This window comes from Echinops telfairi, unplaced genomic scaffold, assembly GCF_000313985.2.
Source record: "Echinops telfairi isolate 266 unplaced genomic scaffold, ASM31398v2 ScPeMD7_7;HRSCAF=31, whole genome shotgun sequence".
Classification (NCBI taxonomy): Eukaryota; Metazoa; Chordata; class Mammalia; order Afrosoricida; family Tenrecidae; genus Echinops; species Echinops telfairi.
Genome location: NW_022103904.1, coordinates 25900096 through 25906732, shown reverse-complemented (window position 1 = coordinate 25906732; position 6637 = coordinate 25900096). Strand labels below are relative to the sequence as shown.

Genomic DNA, 6637 nt, shown 5'->3' with positions numbered 1-6637 from the left:
GTTTTAAATTTTACACGAGGGGATTAGCATGCCAATGAATCCTTTTTTGCAACATTTCCAATTCACTAATCGATTTTTTCTGGAGCCTTGAAGGCAATGATAGGTAAGTGTCGCACTGTTAACCGTAAGATCGGTGGTTCAAACCCACCAACTGTATACTTAGCTGACAGGGGAGAGAGATACCATGATCACGAAGGTGGTTTCCCAGGGCGAGGCTCATCCATTGCACTGCGGATGTGCTGACCCCTGCGGTTTCCCCAAATGTGGAGAACTCGACTACATCAATTAAAAAAAATAAAATAAATTTTAAAATTAAAAAATTTCAAACCCACCAGCTGCTCCTCAGGAGATTTTTCAGAAAATGTAAAGGTTTATGAGTGAGTTAACTTGATTTTATTCATTATAATTATGATGTGCAGTTTTAGAATTTTGTTTGTTTTCTATGCTTTTTCTTTACATTTTGTTTTCTTTTCCTGCTGCAATTGTCCTGGCTCAATTTCAAGGAATAAAGCCTATTCTAGATAGTTTAAGACAAAGGAGCTTATTACAGGATATGACATGGCTTGAGGACTTGTTTGGAAGGTCAAGAAGCAGACTCCAGGATGCATGTTGGGGAATGATTTTGAGAGCCATGCTGCAGCACTAAGCGGTCAAAGGAGCCCCAGCCTTTCTAAAACCAGAGAACCACCTACTGCCTTGGAAAGCTGCCACCCTCCTTGCCAGCACCTGAACCACCCAGCTCTTGTTATGATAAGGAACCCCAACAGAAATATGACATCTCCACACCAGTCCTCACTTAGAGTCTCCGCTTCATTTCCCCTTTCCAAATGCAGGAGTGATCATTTGATTGGCAGACTGAAATCTAGACCCTAGCTACAAGGAAATCTGGAGAATATGTTTTCTGCACTTTTGATGTTAGAGGCCTGACTTCCATTCTGACTCATGGTGACCCCACATGGTTGGAGTAGGCCTTTGCTCCGTGTGGTTTTCAAGTGTGTTATCTTTTTGTTACTGTTTTTCCGGAAGTACATCCCCAGACCTATTTTCCAAGGGGTCTCTGAGTGGGTTTGAACTACGAACTTTTTAGCTCGTAGTAGAGGGCTTCATTATTTGGGCCGCTCAAGGGTCCCTCTGCACCACAGGAAGGCATCACGAAAGTACATTCAGATGTGTATTGAGCCAAATCCATCTCTACCCACCAATTCAGGTATTTGTCACACCTACATTTTATAGGATTGAGGGAGTTTTTAAAATTGTGTTTATTTCTCTTAACTGATTTAGAAGATTTTCATTTTATTTTCTATTCATGGTGAATTTAATCATATAAAATTTATTTATATTTTTGAATCAAGTGTTACACGTGAATCATTTAAAAAGTGAAACCGTTTTACAAGCCTTATCATTTAAAAAAATTATCATTCCTAATTCCCTTGTGCCTTTTTTTCCCCTCTCCTTTCTGTCACTTAAGATGTTAAGTACTGATCTCTTGTTATGGAATAGGAAGAATAAGCTATTTTCTACTTGGATTAAAACAATTTTTATTTGTCCCTATTCTTTCAGTGTAGGATCCCTGGTGACACAGTGGTTCCGCATGTAGCTGCTAAACTCAAGCAGATGAAAACCACCATTGACTCCCAGGGAGAAAGATGAGGCTTTCTACTCCAGTCAAGATTCACAGCCTCGTAAAACCCCAGGGGCAGTTCGGCCTTGTCCTATAGGGTTGCTATGAAAAGGAATCAGCATTGACTCAATGGCAGTGAGTTGCGTTTTGGATTCTTTCAATGAAGTAGTGATTTAGAGGTATGCTAAATCATACCACTATGATTTCGTTCCTATGGTACACTATAATAATATTTTTATTATTTCTTGGAATTAAAATATACCTCATTTTTTCCCTTCATTTTTCTGCTTAGATGTCTTTTGACAATTTCCCCCCCCAAACTCTCTGACAGAGCCGTGAGAGGTCCCTCTCTCTATATGATCAAGCACATTACAGAATCTGTCCATACTCAGTTTGGGGGGGAAACTGCTCACCTTGGAGCCTTCTGGGATCTTGTTCCAACCCACACTGGTTGCTCTCCAGGCCTGTGGTGCTGTGGTCGTCCGGCGCCTCCCCCACCACCGTCCTGAGAAGACCTTCCATTCTTTAGATTCTGGCCCCTGGATATCAGGTTGTGTTTTCCTTCCTGTATGCCTTATGTTGGTACAGTTTCCTCAGGAGAAGCGTACATAAAAGGTAAAAAGCTTTGAGAGGTTGTAGGTGAAAATGGTTTCTTTTATCCTCAAACTTGTTCACCATGTGGCCAAGACTAGTCAGCTTCCTGGAAGTCTTCCCATTTAGGATTCTGAAGTCGTTGCTGCATTGCTTTCTCACATCCAGCGCTGCTCTGGGGAGACTATCTCATGCTTTCACATCTGTTCCCCCCCTTTGCAGGTGATCTACTTATTTTGAGGGTTATCTTTATTTTCCTTTAAATTTTCCCTTAATAGTGTTCTGATGTTTTATGATGACGTGCCTGGAGGTGGGCCTTGCGTTTCTTGGTTGTGCGTGGCAATGGATGTGTGTGTGGAAATTGGAAAGTTGTGTTCCTTATTTCTAGGAAATTGCCTTTTGTCTTTTTAACAATTTTCTTCTCTTTGTTTTCTTTGCTCTGTTTCTGAAACATCTATCAGTTAGTTATGAGTCTCATGATTACTCTTCTGATTTTCATCTCTTCTCTCATTTTCTAATCTTTTGTCTTTTTAAATATTGTTCTGTTTTATGTTGATTATTTCAACTTTTATCTTCCAACCCTTTTTTATGAGCTTTTATTTCTGCTCTGATCTTTATTTCTAAGAGTTAGTTCCTGTTCTCTGAGTGGTGCTTTTTGAAATAGCAGCCTGTGCTCATTTCATGGCTATAACATTTTCTTTTATCTCTCTGAAGATAATTTACTCCTACTCTTTACATTGTCTCTGCCTTATTGAACTTAATTTTGTTCCATTTATTTAGGCTCCCATCTAGAGGCTTTCAAACCTTTAATAATACTTAATTCCATTCATAATTAAGAGAAAGACATTAAATGTTTACAGATTCCTTGTTTCGGGAGGGTGGGAAGGTTGATAAAAATATATCTGAATACATTTTTTAATAGAGAGTGCTAGTTTCTTCTAATATCCATTCTCTCATTCTCCCTTTACTTAAAAAAAAAACACCTAGCAGTGTAGGGGGTCATGAATTAAGCTGTTACCCAAAAAGTCAATTGTTTGAACCCACCAGCTGCTCCTCAGGAGAAAGATAAGGCATTCTGTGTCTGTAAAGATTTACAACCTTGAAAACATGCAGGGCAGTTCTAACACTGAGTCAGAATTTATTTGATGCCAGTGAATGCATTTTTTAAAAATTTTAACAGTTTTACTGATGTATTGACATATAATTCATATATCACGCAATACACTTTAAACATATTGAAAAGAGTTTAACAGTCATCACTACAATTACAATTAGTTTTAGTACAGTTATTGTACAGTGAGTACAAGTTTGTTCTTGTCCTCATTATTAGCTCCCCACAACCCTTCAATGCTAAGTAAACATTAATCCCGTTATTGTCTCCATACGTTTTTCATACCATGAAACATATAACAACCAAGAGTCAAAAAGCAAGCAAACCAACTTCCCAGTAACAATAATAAAATAAAATCTAGAAACCCCACTTCAATTCAGCATCATCCTGGAGGTCCTAGCAATAGAAGGATATCAAAGGTATACGTCTGGGAAAGAAGAAGTGAAATTATCATTATTTGCAGATGATATGATTTTATATATTGAGAACCCCAAAGGCTCCACAATAGGAGTATTGGAAGAGATAGAGGAATATGGTAGAGTGATAGGATACAAATCAGCAAGCAGAAGTCAATTGAAAATGCTTTGAAACTGTGGTAGCAGTTGTACAATACTGCTTGATGTGATTGAACTATAGAGTGTTATGATATCTATAAGAACTCCCAATAAAGTTATTTTTTATAATAAAATAAAAAGTAAACATGGAAAACTCTCAGTTGAAAATTATATATCTAACTTTCTGAGGAGTTGCCAACTGTTTCCAAGAAATAGTTTTAAAAGAAAGAATTTTTTAAAAAGAAACCCTGAGCCAGGGTTAATTTCCCAATGAATGCTGACTAAAGACTGCAGGTCCTATTTTCTCTTGCAAATAAGTATGGTCATATGACTGTGCTCTTGCCAACAGCGTATGAGCAGGAGTGATGGATGCAACTTTGGGACCATGCCCTGAAAAGACAAGGAAAACAGCCTGCTCCTCCCTATTGTCACCTCACTGGCTGGAATAAGAATGCGGCAACAGACCAGAAGCAGGCATCTTAGAACATAGCTGAAAACCATGTGGTGAGGACAGTAGGACAGTAACACAGGGGCCTGGGTCCCAATCTCTGTGGAACCACAATATTAGTGCTGCACTGCCATGTGAGAGATGAACATGGATTTTGTTATTATGGCCTTTATTATGCTGACAAAGACAAGATTAGCTGAAAAATCATCATCTCAGTGATAGGCAGGAGTACATCAGTGAGAAAGGGATCATGGCTGGGGTACGTGCACTATCGTAGATTAGGAACGCTTACAAGATTGGTTTGAGGCCCTCTGACCAGCCTGATTTACGCCTGTGCCCCCAGTACCCCGAATTCATCAAGAGCACGCCCAGGGTGTGCCTTTGAAGACTAGGCCGGCTGGGGGAGTGTTAGTAATCCACTTGGTCACACACTCTGCCTGAGGTGCAAGATTTTCACTGTGCTAGTCAATGGTCAGAAAGAACTCCGTGGAGGTTCAATCTGTGTGGGGACTCTGAATGGATTTAGGGCCCTCATGGGAAACTGTAGCCTTCCTCAAACCTAGCACTCAGAATTTAAATTCTAATACAGAGCTCAGTTTTTTTCATTGTACACGCCCCCCTCCAAATTAATAATATATATAAAGCAATATCTCTAGGGGTTTGTTTTCCTGGGGGCAGGTCAGACTTTCTCCCTAAAGATTCCTCCAGTCTGTTATCCGGGAGTCCCAGGGTAAGTCAAACGGATTACTACTCAGCTTCTAGTTTACACGGGCGTGGTTGTTCCACCAACGTGGTGAGGCATATCTCTGCGGTCAGTGGAAGCTGCAGGCATATCCTCGCAGTAATGCCCCGTCCTAGTCTCCTTAGGGTGCCTTCGGAAACAGGGCACTTTGGTGCCATAGGGAGAAAGAATGTGATTTTGAAGTGTGGGCTAGTATAAAAATAAAAACTTAAAAAAAACTCAGTGGCCATCTTCCCAAGTCACTGAAACATTGCTGCATGTTTATGGTAATGCTGTCTTACTGTAGCTTTTAGATGGCCCAAATGTTTTCGAGAAGACTGGAGAACTCAAAGATGAATTTGAGGTAGAAAGGATGTCTCAGAAGGCTGTAAAGAGCAAAAACAAAAACAAGAAACTGTCATTGAGTCAATTCTGACTCATAGCACCCCTACAGGGCAGAGTAGAACTAGCCCTGTGGGTTTCCCAAACTATAAATCTTTACAGGAGTAGAAACCTCATCTTTTTCCCTTCAAGCAAATGGTGGTTTTGAACTGCTGACCTTGAGATTAGCAGCTCAATTCTTAACCACTAGGTCATCAGGGTTGCTACATAGGAAGGATGGGGGCAAGTGAAGATAGTTTTGTTCCAAGTAGAAAATAGCTAATTCTTCCTCCTCCATAACATGAAATCAATACTTAATATCTTAAGTAATAGAAAGGAGAAAGGAGGGGGGGGAAAGGACACGAGGAAATTGGGAATGGCTTTTTTTTATTTTATTTTTTTTTTTGGGGGGGGGGAATGGCTTTTTAAAAAATGATAAGCCTTATACAACTTTCACTTTTAAAATAATCCACATGTATACATTTGATTATAAAATCTAAATCAATTGGATATGATTGTTAGCCATGTATGATACAAAAGAAGTAGAATGAACATCTCCTAAGTCAGTTAACAGAAATCAGGCATTTTTAAAAGCTCCCTCATCCAGTAGAAAATGTGTCAAGATTAACCCTTTGAAATTCTGAAAAGCAGCACTCACCACCGTAGCCTCTGCCACTGAGCAGATGGAGCCTCCAGGAGCCCCTGATGTCCTAGGTTATGTGGGGGCTGGGAACCACAAGGTCAGCATTTTAAAACAACCAGCTGCTCGACCAGAGGATATGTTGAGAAACAGCAACATTCCTTTTTTAGGTTTTTTTTTTAATTGGCTTCTGTGATTTGGAGGAATACTTTTTGGCTTGCCCTCATGTAAATCTGGCTGCTGGCATTCAGGGAGCCATGTGTAAACTTTCCCGTAATCCCGTATTCAGATAACTCCTCGCTCCTCCCCCTAAGTCCAGAGCCTCTCTCGCTCAGTTTCTCTGGAGTTCACCTGCTGTCTGTTGTCAGGAAGGAAAGGGTCGCCACCCAGCTTTGCACAATTGGGGAGATGATCTGGGCACTTGCCTGTTCCTGATACAGACTTTCTTTTTTTTTTTTAACATTTTATTAGGGGCTCACGCAACTGTTATCCCAATCCATACACACATCAATTGTGTAAAGCGCATTTGTACATCGTTTCTCAAAACATTTTCTCTCCATTTAAACCCCC

General features: G+C 40.0%; 1 pseudogene; it reads left to right on the top strand.

The window, feature by feature from the left end:
• Window positions 1-155: 155 nt before the first annotated feature.
• LOC115868148 lies at window positions 156-310 on the top strand (annotated as a pseudogene).
• The last annotated feature ends 6327 nt before the right edge of the window (window positions 311-6637 follow it).